This window comes from Eulemur rufifrons, chromosome 17, assembly GCF_041146395.1.
Source record: "Eulemur rufifrons isolate Redbay chromosome 17, OSU_ERuf_1, whole genome shotgun sequence".
In the NCBI taxonomy this organism is placed as follows: domain Eukaryota; kingdom Metazoa; phylum Chordata; class Mammalia; order Primates; family Lemuridae; genus Eulemur; species Eulemur rufifrons.
In genome coordinates this window covers 23,296,192-23,316,257 of record NC_090999.1, presented here as the reverse complement: position 1 = coordinate 23,316,257, position 20,066 = coordinate 23,296,192, and the positions used below count along the sequence as shown (strand labels likewise).

The 20,066-nt window shown below is 41.7% G+C and overlaps 1 protein-coding gene across 3 annotated transcripts in view; it reads left to right on the top strand.

The window, feature by feature from the left end:
* The window catches only part of PRLR (prolactin receptor), a 104,945-nt gene that overhangs the window by 46,517 nt on the left and 38,362 nt on the right, over window positions 1-20,066 (top strand). Inside the window, exon 2 of one of the 3 annotated variants that reach the window (XM_069492671.1) lies at window positions 14,335-14,399. The exons of the other annotated variants lie outside the window; for them this stretch is intronic. The gene's annotated coding sequence lies outside the window, so the exon portion shown is untranslated. The remainder of the gene's footprint in view (window positions 1-14,334; window positions 14,400-20,066) is intronic. 3 annotated transcript variants of the gene reach the window in all.

The following is a 20,066-nucleotide window of genomic DNA, read 5'->3' as shown; positions in this document are numbered from 1 at the left end:
CAGAGGCTGGGATGGAGTATACTATTTGATTTAATTTTCTTCTAAACCTGAGATTAATTCAAAAATTCATCTGTTAATTCTTATTCTTTAAAAAAATTATATTTTTCATGTTCATGGTTTAATTTTCACCAATTTAATTAGTTCAAGTACTTTTATTTTCTCTGATTTACTCATTTTTAAATGATATTTCAACTTCTACTACATTTTTTTTATTTTCTCTAATTCTCCATTCCATGCATATCTTGAAATGATCTACAAGCATATCCTACATTGTGCGGAGAATTGCTAATGGGCTACCCAGAAAAAAAATACATATGCAAATATCCAATTTTCAAATTGGCTTTGGTAAGGCCTATCTTTGAGTAATAATTTCCATTAAAACACTACCTCTCAAATGCAAATTCTTCTATGGTGTAATAAAAGTTAGACTATAATGGGCAGTTTGTTTCATTATCTTCAAACTTTTACTTTGGCTCCTTTTAATATTTGAGGTATATACTTACATCTGTGGTCCTCTAGGAAAATCCCTATTTTTATGTTCTTACCTGAGTAACTTTCTTTATTAATATAATAAGGTGGATTATCTTCTTTCTACCATACATCTTCAATTCCAAGATGAACTTTTTCTTTCTTATGATTGTCAACTAGGATTCATTTTATTGCTAGCACTTGTTGAAAATTATACAGCTTATAGGGCCTTTTATACTTACTCAAACTTCCTATGACTCAACTGCTTACAAAATTTATCTTTCTGCATGAAAAATATCCCCTGCATCAAATTTAAAAGAGCTATATTTTATTTTATTTTATTTTCTTCTTTTGTGTTCTTTGACCAGTATCTTCCCTTTCCCCCACCCCCAGTCCCTGGTAACAACTTTCTTTTTACACATTTATTAGCTGGGATGAGGTCTGGGATTTGCTTTTTATAAAATAATGTATATCTCTATGTCCAGATCTCACAAGATGTCCTTTGGGCTGGCAACCTTTCTGAATGTGGAAGCTATGTTCTAGCAAGAGGAGTCAGGGGCCTGGAGTATGCAGCTATTGATGATCTTGAGTGTTCTGGGCACAGAACCAAGAGGCTAGAAGCTTTAGAGGCCACACAAAGCTTTTCCCAAAGATCTTAGAAATAGAGGCTGAATTTTTCTTTTCTTCCTCCATGTTATATGGAGAGGTTGGCAAGCAGAAATCAATTTCCCCTGCATAAAATGGAAGCCTTGAGAGATTTAAGTGCCTTTTATAGTGATGCAAGCTAATGGCCACATCAAAGCCAGAATGAGGATTGAAGGATGAGGTATTATGGCTGCCTCCCTCCACTCCTCCTTCCCCTCCTGCTGGGGACATATCAAAGGTGTAAGTACCCTTTTGGCACCATTTGTCCTATGGGGGTTTTGTGTCTGTCTAGGGTCTTAATTATTCTTAAAGCTCTTTCTAGTGGTTAGAGCTCTCCTTTCAATAAAAATTAGCAAGACATTATAGCAGTGAACTCTGAACACTATCACTGTCTTCTTACAGGACATTAGCAACTTTCCCGCTAGAGGGGACATAGATGCTACTTTGGAATAGGACATATATCATGTCCACTTTAGTCAGGCCAGCCAAATCCCATATTCCAACTATTTTCACTGATTAAAAATATTATTAAATTTTAAATTGGCTCATATAAGAAATTATTTTTTTAAAAAAGATGTTTATAAGCATGGCCAGCCCACTCAGATATAAATCATATATATTAGTTTCTTAGGGCTGTCACAACATAGTACCACAACTAGATGGCTTAAAGCAACAGAAATTTATTTTCCCACAGTTCTGGAGGCCAGAAGTCTGGAATCAAGGTTTCAGCAGGGCCGTGCTCCCTCTGAGATGTTGGGTTGAATCCTGATAGGAACAGGTGTCCTCCCTGTGTGCCTCTTCTCTAAGTCTGCGAAGTAGCAGTCATATGGGATTAAGCACCCATCCTACACCAGTATGACTTCATCTTAAACTTAACTACATTCGCAATGATCCTACTTCCAAATGAGGTCATATTCTGAGGTACTGGGAGGCTGCAATATCTCATTCTGGGAGACACAATTCAACCCATAACACCATCCAAACAAATGACTTATGAGAAGGTTTCCATTTTTGTCCTCTGGTATGGTCAGGCTTCTAACTTTACAGAATTTTGCAGCTAAAAATTCACTTCTTTCTGAAAAGTGATTTTTAACAAGGATTGAGAGAACAGCCCAAGCCCTGTGGCCATTGCCATCCCCTTCAAAAACACATGTCCCATCCTATGTGACATGCTCCATAGAACCCAAGTGAGTAGATGCTGCCAACACAGTGATGGCCGAGTAGATTGAGCGTCACGTGAAAAAGCATTCATAACTCAGCTCCGTAGCCTGCCCTTGCTACATTCGCTCCACCCCTCCCAACTTTTCCCCATCTGTCTCATTCCTTCTGCTGTGCAGAAACCACAGCTGCTTTGAATCTAGCACTTTCAATTCTGTCATAGGTGAGCTATAAACCAAATCAAGCCACATCAAACAAATCCAACCACCCTCACAAGCAAGTTTTCCAATTATTGGTTTGTTGCAATGCAGAGGGGTAGTTAAGGGCCTTGTATGTCCTGTGGCAAATATTCATCTGCCTAAAGAGTCAGCTTGCCAAGGGATAATGGGCAAACAGGTCAGTGCTCATAAGGGCTGCACAGACTGGCCATTGAAGATGTTCAGAGCCAGGACCAAACCCCAGCAGGCACCCTAGGTAAATCTGGCAAGGTCTGGGCCTTCGCCTTTTGCATTCTGCAGCAAGCACCCAAACTGTGGCTTGCGACATGCCCAGGGTAAGTCACCAGGCTTCTGGGATGCTGAGCAGAGTCCCTGTGCCACAGGCTGTCTTCCCTTGCTCTGGGTGAGGACCAGGTCCTCTGGGGGAATAGCAGGGAAAGTTTTTTTGCAGACTCCAAGCCGTGTGCCCACTCCCACACGACTTGGCCCTTTACCCTGCCTTCTGGGACAGGTAAAGGGAAAGTAGGGAGGCGTTAAATTACTCTGTCACTGGCAGAGGATGCATGGTAAAGGGAAAAGGAAGAAAATGGAAGTGGAAATAGTATCAAAGGGTAAAAAAAAGTTAATATTGGTTAAAATGACTCAGTCATCATTATAGATTGTGCTGGTGTCTTGGAATGATAGAGGGGGTGGATTTGACCAACCTACTGAATCTTTCCAGATTTCAGGGCCACCTCCTGTCTTGAGATCAGCTGAACCCCAACCCCACATTCACTGTGGTTAATCCAATGATCTTTGTGTAAATCCTCCCTAACCCTGCTGGGCCAGAGACACAGAATGTGCAGAAAAAATTCTGTCAGAGTTGCACAGATGCAGGAAAGCTGAGCAGAGAATGAGACTCTCTTAGTATTTAGAAGCTGGATTGGGATTTCAATCCAAAGTATACAATTTGCCATCACCTTAGTTGCTTGTACAGTAATTTGAGCAAATGAAGAACACTAAGAAGAGAACTTTTTTCTCTTGATGCCTAAATGCCAATCATAATTCTTCTTTCCACTGCTGTTCTGGTTCCTGTCTAACTCCTACTGCAGTGCACACTTACTGAAATAAAAGATGCCTGCATTACCACCACCGGCATCCGGAAAGGAGAGAACCTGACACCATCTCTTTTTTCTCTACCAGTTTCTGCTTTTTATTCATTAACAAATGGCTCTGGTTCCCTTTGCAATCAGGAGTCACAGAGGTAGAAGGCCCTGCTATGAGTCAATTCAGTCCGATGTGGAATGCCAGGTTCTCAGCATCAAGGTTTTGAAAGGAGAAAAAGACAATCCGGGGAAGGGGCCACAGATGCAGGCAGATTTGAAGATTTGGCCTGGGTTGTACTTAATGAATAGAGAGCCAATTACCTCCGGAATGCCAACTTCCCAGCAGTCAAATACTTGACAGAAAAAGGTTAAAAAGTGAGGAAATGGGGACAAGATTAACTATCAAGCCTCTGTGGGAGGTGGATAAAATGTCTACTTGCTCATCACTGTTTATTCAAAAAGGGAGACTGAACAAGAAAGAATAGCTATTATCATTTTTGCAAGTAATTAGGGGAGATAACAGCCTAGTATTTTTTTAAGCAGCTTTATTGTGATATAATTTACATTCCATAAAGCTCACGTGTTTAGAGTGTAGTTGTCACTCTGCATCCACAGGTTTCACATCCTCAGATTCAACCAATCAAGGATAGAAATTATTTAGGGAAAAAAATAATATACAACAATAAAAAATAATACAAATAAAAAACAATACAGTGTAACAACTATTTACCTAGCATTTACACAGCATTTACACTGTATTAATATTAGGTTTCATAAGTAATCTAGAGATGATTTAAAGTCTATGGGAGGACTGTGTAGGTTATATGCAAAAGCTATGCCATTTTATATAAGGGACTTAAGCCTTTGTGGATTTTGGTATCTTTGGAGGTCCTGAAACCAATTCCCCATGGATACCAAGGGACAACTTCATACAATTCAGTGGATTTTAGTATAGAGATGCTCTTTGATTTACAACAGGGTTATGTCCCAACAAACCCATTGTAAGTTGAAAGTTGAAAATAAGTCAAAAGTACATTTTCAATGTATTAATATGACATTTTTAACTTACATAACCCCATCAAGGAGCATACTGAATGTATGTGTATATCTCTTTCACACCATTACAGAGTTGAAAATCATGGAACTGTCGTAAGTCAGAGACCATCTGTATTTACAGAGTTATTCAACCATCACCATAATCTAATTTTAGAACATTTCATCGCCTCAAGAAGTACACATTGGCAGTTGCTCCCCATTCCCCTGTCTCCCCAACTCCCAGCCCCTGGCAACCACTAATCTCTCTGTCTCTGTAGATTGCTTTGCTGGACACTTCACATCAATGGAATCACATCACATGTGGTCTTTTGTGTCTGGCTTCTTTCACTTAGGATTATGTTTTTGAGGTTCATCCATGTTGCTGCATGTGTCAGTACTTCATCCCTTCTTATTGGTGAACAATATTTCATTTTACAGATACATTAATACCACATTTTGTTTATCCATGCATCACTGGATGAACAACATACTGTATTTTAATTCAAAGAGCAAATTACTGTGATCTCTGTAATATGAATTGTATGTATATCTTTTTAGCTGTACACATGAGTTAATACAACATTTTCTGAACTTATTCTCTTAGATTTAAGGGTATATAGTATAGATAGCAAAAAATGATTTCTACTTAAATTTGTGAAGAGTGGTTGTTTGCAGGATGACCTAAGGATCACAGCATAACAAAATGATGATATTTATATTTGTGTTTTTCAACTATCTTAATAGAATAGGTCTATATTTAAGACTCTTTACTCCTCCCTTCTAATAAAATACCTTTAAAATATATTAAGTTTTCTTAATGACATGCACATGGAATATCGCACCTGTAGTTGTGTGTTCAGCTGGCAAGTTCACAGATGAGTGTGAAGCTAGGCTTCACCAGCAGGTCTGCCAGGATCTTCTGGCCACATGGTCCTATCTAGTTAGCTTTGCCTCTTCATGGCTTCTAGCTTGGGTGTGACTGAGGAGGCATGAAAAAGAGGAGGGATATGGACAGAGGTCCACGGGTCTTGGAATTCCCAGTGGGATCCATATTCAGGCAGTTCTTACTCAAGGTGGCAAAATCCTTCATGGCCACCCTTCTCACATGGGAAATAGGAGTCAGTGGAAGGCTCTGCAATCCTAGCATGGTTATCTCCTATCTTTGGGACATTGATCCAGAATACCTATCTCTTTTTTGTTCTCATAAGCAAATGAAGATAATAATGGTTCTTATTTCCTAGAGATGCTTTGAGGGTTCCCATGATTCCTGGCACATAACAAATGTGCAATCAATGTTAGCTGTTAATAATATTAGCATATATTAATTACTTGCTATTTCCTGAACACTGCATCAAACCTCACAACCATCCAAAGAGGTAGCTGTAGCTATTCCCACTTTACAGATGAAGAAACTGAGACTCAAGGAACTCACATGTCTTGCTCAAGCTCACATGGCTAGGAAGTGGTGTAGGGCATATTTATATCCTTTTCAGTCTGATTCAAAATCCTATGCACATCCGTTGGACCATGCTGCCTATATGTAATGAATCAGGCTGATATTCACACACCATATCACACACAAAGAAAAGCAATCCTCTTTTTTTTTTTAATTAAAATGAATGGCTGATGCAATTGAGCTACTTTGAGGAATAATATCACCAAAACCCATGAAGGAGAAACAAAAGTGAGAACCCGGGATGAAGCTGTTGGAACAAATTTGGGGCTTAAAGAACCTCAAACAAAAGCAAATTATCTAATCCAATACTATGTCTTCCCCGCCTTGTGGAGCCAGACTTCCTGCTTTATGGCGACTAAAAGAAACTTCACACAGTACTCTTTTGGCTAAAAATTGTGCATTGACTTGTCTCCATCAGCCAGGGAATTAGTCTGTTGTGCCCATGTGGGTATTTCAGTTCTCAACGGTTTAAGATGTTCCCATTATCATCACCACTCACCCACCAGCAACACTTTTAATTTAGCCTTGGAAACAAATGAGTAAACAGAAGCACAGTTTATCCTTCTGCCAAATTCACTGCCCCTGAAAAAGACAGCATTGGACAGTGAAACAAACAACTGAATTGAAACACAGAAGTGTCGGCCTTGACACGTGCTGCTCATTTGCTGCTTCACGAGCATCGTTAGCTGCCTTGCCCCAAGAGTGAGGAAGAAAACAGTTCAAGGGCCAGAGACAAATGGCGTATAGATGGTCCCCAGCCAGGCTGAAGTCAAAGGAAAACCAAAACAGATCTTCCTGTTCACATTCCCCTCGGAACAGTCTCCCTGATTACACAGTGTAAAATAAGAACTATTGTCTACTAATCCTAAATAATCCTAAACCTTGGATACTAAGACCAGGAAATATTTATTCTCTTATATTTCTAGGTAAAAAGGTGTTCTCCATTCAGATCGCCATGAACATAACAATCTGCTATTTTAATTAAAACAGTGTGTTCTTTCCTCATTTAACAGTATTATGGCTTGAAATGCTTAAAGAACCTTTCCATAAACCCCCTCAGGGGGATTTAGAGATCAGGACAAAGATAACATTTCAAGAATGTTCTTAATATTGCAATCATTTGGGGATTATTTTTTTAAACCAATTCCTTGAGAAGCCTAGACAATGTCTTTTCATCACTTAGAGGTGTTTTTTTATTGCTGGTTCTCTGCTCACTTTAAATCAGTAGTATAAGCCTAACTTACAAATGCCCCTCTCCATCTCTAGGAAGGTGGATTTACCCTTGTGAACTCTGAGCTAAAACAGGCAAAAAGCCGTTTCATTTGGGTCCACTGCTGGCGGCCACCGCATCCCTGTGTCCAACCCACGGTCGGCCCTGATGATCACTGGGCAGTTTCTGCAGACTGACATTCATGCCACGGTCAGTCACCAGCCTGAAACAACCACCCTGCTCTTCAGTGATCCCAATTGGGTGCTTTCATGCTTGAAAATCAAGCTCTAAACCATTAATTTCTGCCGGTCAATCAAGGAGAGCTGGACTTTGCTTCTTTATTTACTTTATACTCATTTCCAAAAGGATTTGAAGTAACCTGCTTGAGATAGGGACCTGCTAATAACCACAACTGTCACCTCAGAGATTATAACAAAAAACTTCTAACTTTTCAGTGTTTTACTGTTACAAAGCACTTTCGTAAACCTTCTCTTGTTAAAGTTAATATCCTCAGAGAACACCAGTCGACCTATACGCTGTTTATAAAGCAGGCAGAAGGAAAACATTTTGTAAAATAAGGGCACTGCACAAACCAGAGGTAACTGTGTTCTTCTGTGGACTGGTAGGACTGGTTTCAGTGTGTTGGTCCAACTTTGGTTTCAACTCTGGCCTCCAGAGAAGTTCCCATCCTGGATATCTGTCAAGAATGGGAGGTCAGAAATGCCAGAACCAAGAGGTCAGGGTGGGTATTCTGTCAAGGATCCATACAAAGAACTTCTTGGAAAGAAATGAATTGAGAAATTTGGCCTGGATGTCAGTAGCTGGAAAGGGGCCTTGAATTTTCCCCAGCAGATTATTCTAGGAATATCTAAACTCTGGACTAGGGGTTATAGACTGCAGATTAAATTGGAAGCCTCCAGCCTCCTAGAATCATGGCATTTCAGAGTTGAAATTCCCCTTATTGGTCCTGTAGCCCCTGTCCAATCTGCTAACCTCTCTAGGATCTCATGTGGTCCCTGCACAAGCATCCACAGTGACGAGGAGCTTACCTCCTCCCAGAGTGGCCCGTTTCATCCTTGGCCATAATAATCATGGAAAAGTTATTCCACCTTGTAACATGACTCATTTGTTTTAGCTCTGCCCAGTAATGGGCAATTGCAATGTCCAATGAGAAGCTCCACGACCCTTTTATTGAAGCCAAATCTGTCTCCATGTAATTTCCACCAGTTAAAGAGTCTCTCTTCTTGCGCCTTTGGATACATTTTCTCAGTAATCACAGCAGCCCTGAATGGTTTCAAGAACAGTACACAAAGCCCCTGAGGGCTAGGACATTGCTTTCTGTACTCTTAACCCCTCCTTGTCTTCTATACCTTCTGTGTCTCTTCCCTTTGCTCTCACATCTGCACCCAGCTCTCTTACAATTCGTCTAGAAATTAAGCATGAACTCATACACGGAAGGCAAAGGAATTCAGTGAAAAGAACAGAGGAACTTGATTCAAGCTCTGACAAGTTTTCACCTCTAAAGCCTCATAAATACTGATTAACCTGATGGAGGTGGGGGCATAGAATGACAGCCTCTAGATGAATATTCCTTATAAGCTGCAATATACCGTAAAGCTACTGAATTCTTCAAACTCTAAAAGACTTCAAGCATCCTAGCTTCTTGTTTTACATTAGAAGCTACTAATATTAAACAGAGAAGAAAAGCGACTTGCCCAAAAGCCACAAGACCAGTTAGAAACAGAGCTAGAAACAGAAGCCCGAATTTCCCAACTCACAATCCCTTGCTCCCTCCACGGCCTCTCTGCTGAACAGTGAAATCAGTAAAATCATCCACGCAAAGACCCTAGAATAGTACCCAGTACGTATTAGGTGCTCAATTACTATAGGCCAAATAAGTATGTGAGTAAACGAATGAATGACTAGGACTCATTTTCTGTGATGACATTTTACAGGTTCCCCCAAATGTCACTTTTGTTTTTAATCATTGCTTAATTAGCTTTCTATTTAAGACGCTTGGTTCTCAAAAGGCACTTATGAAGATTAGATGAAATAATGTGCTAAAGTGCTTAGAAACAGTATCTGGCAGTCAATAAATAATAACTAATTATTATCTTCTATTTTCTAGCCATTTTTTAAGTAAGATTATGCTAATGCCATAATCTGCAAATCACTTTGCAATTTGCTAATGAAAGGAATTCTGGAATTGCAAAAGTATTGCTACTATTTGTCAATTCCTACCCTGCATCTTAACTAGGCCACCCACACCCATCCCTTGTAGTTGGCGCCCAGTAAGGCACAAACAAGATCCTGGACTTTCACTTCCTCATCTGGGCTCGTGTTTACTCAGCCCCTGAGCTTTGGGCTCTGTGTCCCACTGTCCATCAGCACTTGCCTGTTGGACCTGACAATCCATTTGACTTTACCCTGTTTGACCCTTAGTGTTCTTGCTCCCTCTCTCTTAATCTCGATCTTAATCAAGATTTTGCAATTTCCCTTTCATCCCGTTCCCTCCCAGCCACGCTGGTAGCTCTGCTCCTAAACCCGTGACTTAAGTTGGTGTGTTTGCCTCTATTTTGTAGGGGTCAAACACTTTTCACATTGTAGCAGTTGTTATAAATATTCATCTTTTTGGTTCTCAATAAATGTCATTTAATAGTAGTATAATTATTACTATTATAATTACATTATTAATATCTAATAACTCATTAATTTTTTATGGAGACATATTTGTACATATTTATGGTATACATGTGATATTTTGTTACATGCATAGAATGTGTAATGATCAGGTCAGGGCATTTGGGGCGTCCTTCACCTTGAGAATTTGTCATTTGTATGTGTTGGAAACATTTCAAGTCCTCTCTTCTAGCTATTTTGCCATATACAATACTTTGTTGTTAACTGTGGTTACCCTGCTCTGCTATCCAACTTTTTTTGTGTTCCCTGAACTCGCTTTCCCGCCCCCTCCTTTCATCTGTTGCCTCTGGTCTCCCAGTTGGAACCCCCTCAAATTCAGCCTGCCCAACAAGACTGGTTCCCAAGTGCTCTATTGGAGGCACTACTTTTTTTCCATGGGCTTCACGTGCATGTCTACAAATTGCCGTATGTAATCTATACCAGTTGCAAGAAAGCTTAAAGCTTCTTTCTGAATCTGAGTGTATCTGACAATGTGTAAAGACTAAAGACCAAACTTCAGCTAATGTCAGTAAATAAGAAAAAGTTTTGGTTAAATTCATTAGTTAGGATTATACCTGCAGTTCTGGTGTGGACAAGAAATATTTATTGTCTTTTTAATCGCTGTGTCTTGTGATGAATTACCATTTATTATCTTCTCATTTGTTAATCATGTACCGACCCCTACTCTATCCCACCCGGAATGTAAGTTTCTTCAGAGCATAGACTTGACCTGTTTATATTCACAGCAGCACCTCAAATAGTACTTGGCAAACAGCAGGCAACCAATCAGTGTTTGCTGAATACTCAATGAATGAAGCAATGACTGGGAAGCAGGGTGATGTTACGGGTGGACCACAGCCTTTGGCATCAAAGAGATTTCAGTTCAAGTTTTAGTTAAGCCACTTCCCAGCTGTGGGTATTCTCTAAATTTCAGTTTCTTCACCAATAAAATGGGGATAATAATAGTACCTACCTCACAGTTTTGGGGGGAGAATTAAATAAGATAATGCATGCATAGTTCTTAGCACAGTAGCTGACATTTTTTCAGAACTTAGTAAATGTTGACTATCGTGTCTATAATTTCCAGGGAAAACCTTCAAATTTGATGCTTATTAGAGGTCATTGAACTAATGTAATATGACTAGTAGTAATGACTGTACTAAAGACGAATTAGTTCAATTAATCTGTCAGCAAGATTTTACTTAAAGAGTCAAGTTGACGAAAAATGTATTGCTCACGCCTGCCGTGTTTAAAGCACTATACTAGGCTTTCAGGAGTGGAGGGGATGCCAGGAAGGGTCGGACACAACCCCTTCCCTCTAGGAACATAAAATCTAGCAGAGTGACTATGTGGGCACTATACAGTGCTGCGGATACAAAAATATGAGACATTGGTACCTCCCAGAGCATCTGATTTACTCCCCATGCCCTGCAGAAAATTATTCTAAAACAGTCAACATCTACTTTGAACCCCTATAATGACAAGAACCCCACTGCCTCATGAAATTGCTCATTCTATTTGGGAACAATAATCACGATTAGAACAATCTTTCTTAAACTTAGCACACATCTACCTCCCCATGATTTTTACACATTAATCCAACTTCTGCCTTCTGGACACCCACCAAATAAATTCACTTTTTCTCCTTATACTGAAGTTGGCAAAGTAAGGCCTGTAGGCCAAATCCAGCCTACTGTTTACGTTTACAAATAAAGTTTTATTAGAACACAGCCAAGCATTTTTGATTATATGTTGTCTATGGGTGCTTTTGTACTAGAATAAATAACAGAATAATCACAACAGCGAACTAATGACCCACAAGCCAAAAATATTTACTATTCAGCTCTTGAAGAAAAACTCTTTAAACTCCTGTTCTATATGACAGAACTTAAAGACAAGTAACATGTCTTCTCTTAAAGTGAGAAGCAAGGAATTGAGCACAGGACTCCAAGTGGGAGCTAATGGAGGCAGATTAAAGTAGCACTGTCACCTCCTTTGTTCTGAAAGCCATGCTTCCAATAATGTGGCCAGAGATCAGGTTGGTCTTTGACTGACACACAATACTAAAGTGTATAAAAGAATAAATCTCTGAGAGATTTTTCCCAGGAGCTTCTGTTATGCCTCCCTACTCTGCATTGGTATAGTCTAGTGTTAGAAAGTACATACAAAACTTTACACCTTTCCAGCTTGTCCAGAGCAATCAGAAACAATTCAGCAGGTATTCAAAGGCTATGTCAGTCAGGGTCAGACAGGAAAAGTATAGCACACGCAACTAGGATTTTTAAGAGAATGTTATGAAGAGACTATTTATGTACCTGTGGGCAAAGCTGAGAGAACAAGGGAATTTGTCACCACCCCTCGGTATAAAGAGGAACGGAGAGGGAGGAATTTTGCTGGGGCCCAGTGATAGCTGGAGCCAGGGCACAGGAGCTGCCCAGCTGGCATTGTGGTGAAAGATGCACAACCACTGCTAGAACTGCTATGAGGAAGGCAAGGAGGGAGGGAAATAGATACCCGGCATGCTTGTTTCCCGTCACCTGCTGACTCTGTGTGGAATCCCACCGGAAGCTGATAGATGAATGAATGATGTGAGCCCAGGGCTTGTCCCTTAGTGTTTGTTGAATTGCAGAAACTGGGATCCCTTTTATGCTGTCTGCCCCGAAGCCCTCACTCCTGCTGTTTGGTGTTCCAGACTTTCCACCCCAGCGCAGCCCTCCTCCTATCCCTGCTCTCTCTGCACCTTCCCTACCCACCAGCCCCTTGAGATTGCCGTCAAGAGTGTAAAAAAGAGTCTGGGTTTTATTTGGGTGGTAATAGAATAAAGAAGGAGTTGTTCTGAACAGAGCTAGGATATTATCAGAGAGAACTTTAAGTCCTGAAATAATTCCTAGAATCTAAAATGCATTCTAGAATATTCAGAGTTTTAAAAAATTTGGCGTCACTGCACCCTATGGTGAAAAATTGGTGGCTTCTAAGAAGCCTTCCCCAGACATCTGTGTCACGGGCTCTGGATTCACCAGACACCTAATTACCAAATGCTCAGACAGCCCCCGTCACATCATAGGCTTTGATTGCAAAGATTTCTGGGCTTTCCATTCATTATGCCAACAGCTACAACGTTGAGAAAGTGTGTGTGAGAGAGATTGTAATGACATGAAGCTGCTGGTGGCCATCCAGAGCTTCCTGCCAGCCCCCTCCTCCTCCATCAGTTGAGTCAGAGGGAAGAATATTCAGCACTGGCTTCCTCGAGGGATATTCTTTAGGATTCTGGATTTTGAGGACTTAGAAATGATTTTCAAGCTTTGTTTGGTCTGCTACTCTAGTTAGATTATTTGCTTTTGCATGGGATGTGCAGGACAAAACTGGGCACTAAATTAGGAATTGCTGTCCACATAGCAAAGCCTGTTTTAAAAAGTAGCTGCAAACATATATGGGTCTATTTTGGATTCAAGTCCTGAAATCATTTTTTACCTAACTCAGATCCACCCTTGTAGCATTTATTCCCATACATCGCACAGACCCAGGCCAGCCAGTCCCAAAAGTTTAAAAGTTCTTGTACAAAACCTAGGGCCAGATATACTGACAGGAACAAGGCGGGAACTCTGACTCCTGGGGACACAGCCCAAATTCGGAAGCCTATATCCCACTAAAAGTTACTCACACTTCACAAAGCATTCTTCTGCCGGTGCTTATATGATCCAATGCGATAGAATCAAATTTGAGCTTCAAATTAGAGTGGCCAAATTCCCAATTGAGCTGTAACTATGTCAGGGTTTCTCAATAAGTCTCATTAAGGTCTCCAGGACCAAATTTCATAAACTCTAATCCCAACTAGGATGACTGGCAAAATTTGAGTAAGCTCTATAGATTAGATAATGATACTGCATCAGTGTAAATTTTCTGATTTTAATCATTCTATTGTGTTTATGTAAGAAAATGTCCTTGTTCTTAAGAAAACATACTAAAATATTTAGGGGTACAGAGGCAACATGACTATAACTTAATCTCAGATGATGTGGAAAAAATAATAATGTTTATATACAGAGAAGAAAGGATGAAAAATCGAAGGTGATAAAATATTAACCACTAGAGTATCTGGAGAAGAAAAAGGATGATAAATCAAAGGTGATAAAATATTAATTAGGGTATCTGGGTGAAGGGTACATGGGATTTTTTTTTTACTGTTTTTGTAACTTTTCTGTAAGATTGAAATTACTTCATAATAAAATTGCCAAAAAATTAATTCCAGAAAACTAGAGCTGTCATGTGCCTGTCACTGAAGTGACAGTGTTCAGCCATGTTATGTGCTGCAGAATGAGCCAGAAATGGCATCTCCTGTTTTGTCATCTTTGAGTTAAAATGAGTCATTTCCTCTTTCAGCTAAAGAACTCTACTCCTACTCATGAAGGCAAACACTAAGGATGCTTCCCACACGAACCCTGAAGGTAAGGGGCACTCAATCACGGGCTGCCCAGTCATACCAAGTATGGGTCCTACTGTCCCTTTCATCCAGGCACAGGCAGGCACTCAACTAGCCTGGTTCACAGAGAATATAACCTCAAACCAGTCAACAACCACAGTGGCGCATTCTGCTGGCCTCATAGACCTTTCCAATCTCCCTAGCCTGTACAGCTCAGAAAACCTAATGCTCATTCCCTTCTCTGTCTTCTCAAAGAAAATACCAAAGCCTTTAATAGCTGATATCTTCTGGTGGTGCAATTATGGGAGATTTTGATATTCTTTTCATAGTTTTCTGTAGTTAAGAGATCATCGACAAAGACTGTGATACTTTCATAATCAGAAAGAGAAATATCATCTTTGCTTTTATTTACCCAAGCAACTGTACACAAATTCTTGCCACAGTTTTCTCGGTCCCCCTTCAGCATCCTAATATTGTCACTGTTGCATGTCTCCTTCCTCCCAGCCTATGTGGCAAGATTTATGTATGATACGTTCTGGATCTTCCCCATCTACCAGTGGCAAGGAAACCCTAGGAGGCCAGGACTGGCTGACAAATAGGTCATAAAGCATATTACTCCATTTTACAGATGGACAAACTAAGCCCCATGGCTTGCCTCTGTCTATGCAGCAGTCAAATGGCATCCAGACCCACTGAGATGAGCTTGGCATGTGTAGCCTGAAGCTGTACTCTCTCTCTTTCGGAGGAAGTTAAGAACCTGTGAAGATAGGAAACTGACTAGGTTATTGGTTGAAGAAACTCCAAGGAAAAATTTAACTGGGATTTCTTGGGGCCACTTCAGGTGTTGATTAGTCCTCTCACATTGAAAACAGGCTAGCCCCACGAGAGCCATCTGCCCCTTTAGCGTCAAGACTAAGCCTGAACTTTTCCTCTGGACCAGGGTCTCTCAAACAATACTTTTGACATTCTGGGCCAGACAGATACTTCTTCATTGAGGGGTTGTTCTGTGCATCATATGATGCTTAGCAGCATCCCTGGTCTCCCACTACATAACAATAGGCCACCAACTCTCCCCAGCTATAGCAACCAACAATGTCTTTGCACATTGCCTAAGGTTCCAAGGAAGACAAAGCTTCCCCCCTAGAAGTGGCAATAAAATAATGTTTCCAAGCATTGCCAAATCCCGTGCGTGGGGGGCAAAATTGCCCCTGCCAAGAACCACTGCTCTGAGTTACCTCAGCCCAGCAGGAACCTTTGTTTTTCATGCAAATAGACTGAAATTTATAGGGTCCAGAGTAAACATTAGTCAGTATTTGTGGAAGGGATACCGTAAGGCATCAACAGCAGCCTGTGTCATAACAGCCCTGCATGAGAGTCTCTGGGAATGTTGACACTGGTCAATCAACCTACTCAGACTTCTCTGAGTTTCCTTCTCCTGTCAGGACTGCTGCCCCTTGATGCCAAATGCTTCATGATATTTACTGGAAGGAGAGGCAAAGGAGAACAGGTAAAGCAGAATACTGTGAGCAGTACTTTCCTTCAGGAGATTGAAGAGATCCAGAAAGCATGGTGCGGTTGGAACCGTGTTGCAAAGCACCAGAAGAGATTTGGCAGCCATTTTGTATTTATATATGTATTTATTTGTAGACCACATTTTTGCATGAAAGGTTTGAGACATAGTCTCCAATTTACTTTATAAAATTTTGTTGTTTTTCAACAAACAAGTGCCCACTCTGGGCAGTGGCTTAACTAGAAATCCTTCTTTTCATTCACCAAATAACGTAGGGAAAGTGGGGTGGTGATAGTAGATGTACCTGTGGTACCAATTGGCAAACCAAGAGCATTAGAGTAAATCCAAAGGGCTAGGGGTGGTACACACTCTTCTTACACATGTCCAAGTGCACCTCAAGGGCCTTTTATTCCTCTTAATGATCTCCTTCCCCCAGCATCCACCGCCTACTGTCCTCCACCCTTTACCCAACCTGGTGTTTGGATTGCAAAGATGCTCCTGATGCCAGGGGATATCTGTAAAAACACAGGCAGGAACTTGAAAGCAATTACATGGTCATCCAAGAGAAACATACACATGGCTCAATTTCAGCGTGAAAAGAATATCCAGAAAGCAACATTCGTAAAAGAATTCAGGAAAGAAAAAAACTCCCTAAAAGAAGGGATTAGAATTAAGAGAAGAATTGCAATTCCTGTCCAAGACATGACCAGAAGTACCACAGTGCATTTTGTGGCCTTTAATCTGGTTTCTAGTCTCTTAGACTTAGCTGTTGCCTTGCCAATCCTGTCCCAATGGTAATGATCTCTCCTTAACACTCCCAGGAGCTCCACCCCCACCCCAAAGTGGAACAAAACGTCTCTCTGCCTGGCACGCCAGATTCTTGTGCAAGAGTTCTGGCATCCTTTGGGCTCTACCTGTTCGAGCCCTCCCACCTCCAGCCCTTTCCCAGGCTCCCAAACACACGCTTCTGACCTTACTTGTCCCCAGACTGCAAGAGGCTGGAAGGAGCTTTGACACAGCCCAGGGCACTGGGGAGGATGTGCCCACCCATAGCATGTGCTCTGCGGTGCATCTGAAGCTGTAAGCTCAGAAACTTTTCACCCACCGCTTACCTGCCAGAGATCCAAATCCCTATCACCTGAGCCTCTGCCTTAACTGAAGTGTGACATTGCTTAAAACCTGCGCCCTTACCTAAGAGGGGTAAGACTTTAATTTATGAAAAGCAACTTGTTTATGAGATTGACTTGCTGGCGCCTTGGGATTGGGACATAAAACGGGTCAGTTTTGATTGCAGTGGAGAGACTGCAATGATCAGATTATTGAGCTCTAGACCTGCACTGGCTACTATACACGCCATAGCTACATGTGTCAATTTAAATAATATTAAAAATTCAGTTCCTCAGTCACTCTGGGTACATTTCACATATTTACTAGCCTCATGTGGCTAGTGGCTACCATTGGACAGAGTAGATTTATAACATTTAATCATCATAGGAAGTTCAATTGGACAGTACTCCTCAAGACTGAGGCTGGTACTTCCAGTGAGGAGTTCTAGAATGGAGAGGCAGCCTAACATCACCAGCTGTGTGGGGAGGGATACAAAAAAGTAGGAGAAGGAACAGAATTCCAAAGGGAAAGGGGGCCAAAGACAAACTTTGCATGCTTTGCCTTCAAGGGCCCAGCCCTGAGCACACATGCATCTGCCCTACCGCAGAGCTCTCTATGTTGATATCTGGGGTCAGCTTTGGGGCCCATTTCCTTCATTGTATGGCCCCTGAGTCCTATGGGCTTCTTGTGAAGTGAGAGACCCTGTCCCCCAAATGCTGATGCAAAAAGAACTCAGAGCATCACTCACATACAGGAGCTACGGGGCTCCCAGCCAAAGATAAATCAGCACTCTGGTGGCACAAAGCAGCCAGGTAGTATCCAGGAGTCCATGTAGAGCTGGGTGTTTCCAAATCAAAAGACATTTAGGGGAAAAGGAGCATCTTCTCCATCTGGAATTATACCCCCACTCAAAGAATCTGAGGAACATAGAAGGTCCCAAGAAGCAGTTGTCACCTCTAACTGGTGATGGCAGAGGAGCAGTTGTCACCCCTTGCCAATGACAGTAGCTTGCACTTATATAGCACTTTGCAGCCCTGTGGCACACTTTCACAATAATCATTCATCTCATTCTCACAATAGTTGGCTGAGGAAAGCAGGGCAGATGTGACACCCTCAATACTTTATACTGGAAGAAACTCATGCCCGGAAAGAGGAGGAGACATGCCAAAGTCAATGTGGCTGGCGAGTGGCAGAACTGGCCCTACAGGCCACCCACTGTTCTGTCTGGAGCTCACCTCTCTCAGGTGGTGGGGGCTACTTGGTACCTGTCCAAGTTCCTAAGTGTGTCAGCTCCAACGCATGCAACCTTCCCACGGATCGTGCTGCAAACTCAGTTCATATCCAACTCCAAGCTAATGACCAAGCTTCTGAAGACCTCATGAGCTCTTCTTTATACAATGACTCATGAGAGCTGATGTCCTGAGAAATGCTGCTTACGGTGCTCCAGATCTACTGAGTCTATTTTCCTTTGCAAAAGACATGAGGAAGATGTTGCTTTCCTGGCTCCTCCTGCAGTAGGAGACCTTTAAACATGCCAGTGGATTTTGCTTTCTAGAAAAGGATCCAGAAATTTGGATCACAGTAGTCCATTTATGGGACTTTCAATAGTTTGTGGCCAGATATTTATGATTTATTCTCAAATTTGAAAGAACCCCTCATTCACAATGTATAGGAGCCCTTTACATACTTGGCTACATAGCAGATCAGATTCTGTATTTTCCTCTGACATCATGCACATGAACAGATACTCAGAGTAATTATTGGACTTTCCCTTCCAATGAGCTCTAATGCTAAATCAGCCACTATCTAGAAAACTAAAAAAAAAAAAAAAAAAAATCAAGAGGATAATCAAACACATAAAGCAATATTGAGGATAGTGACAAGAATGAAATGACTACTTTAAATGTGCCCAGGTAAGCAATACCCCTAGCAACACACTGCTTTCCTTCCCTTTACAGCAGCATCCCAATACTTCTCAGTATCCACCCTTCTCTACCTCTAAGCCACTATATTTGAAAATTAAACCATTGAGCTATCCATGCCAAACTGTGACCAAATTCCCCCAAAGCCAAATGGGCCATGCAGGGCTGTTCTACTCTGAGAGCTCTGCATCCTTCCAGGGCCTGAAGAAGCAGAGACTCCAGTTAAACAGTGTATGTGTCACACTCACCCAAGGAGTGAACTCACAGTTCCAGGTTTGATTTAGCAGCTCATGATATCTCTAAGGACCCAAACTCTTTCCATTTGGTGAAAGCCTCTCCTCCTCCCTCTCTCTTTTACCAGGGAGGAAAATCTTTCCCAGCAGCCCCCAGAAGACTTCTACGAGGTCCCAGTGGGCAGAACAATGTGGGATGACCACTCTAAACCAATCACAGACAAAAGGCGAATGGGATTACCATGATTAGCTTAGACTGATACCTCCTCACCCCCTGGGGCTGGACACCTGATGCCTGACAAAACTGGACTCCATGGACAAAAACAAAGGGAGAAATGGTTGCTGGAAAAGCAATCAGTAGTGTCTGCCAGACCCAGTTACTCACAGGGCTACAGCGCTGTGACAAAGAAGAGGGGCTTTCTACTCCTTGTCCCAGGCATCTCCCCAGGCATGCCCCCCAGCCTCCTTGGCCAGGTCAAACCTGCCTGCTCTCGGCTCTCGTGGCACCTTCAGGGCTGCTTCTTGGTACCCGTGTCATTTACATTTAAGTGTTTTACTAGTTGCCCTCCTCACCAGGACTGGAAGTGCTAGGAGGTTTGTTTCAGCACGACATTGTATTCTCAGGACCCTGCTTGTGCCAGGCACATCTTAGATGCTGGTATTTGTCGAAGGATGAACAAATGAATGGATGGATGGATAGGTGGGTACATGATGGGTGGATGGACAGGTGGGTGGATGGATGAATGGGTATGTGGGGCAGCGGATAGATGCATGGATGGGTGGATAGATGGACAGATGGATGCATAGATGGATGCTCCAGCCACTAAATAGGCCAGCCCTGCCATTTTCTGAAAATGCATTAAAAAGAGATGAATCTTGGTTTCCCTCCCTCATCCCCATTCTCACTCAAGCAGTCTGCA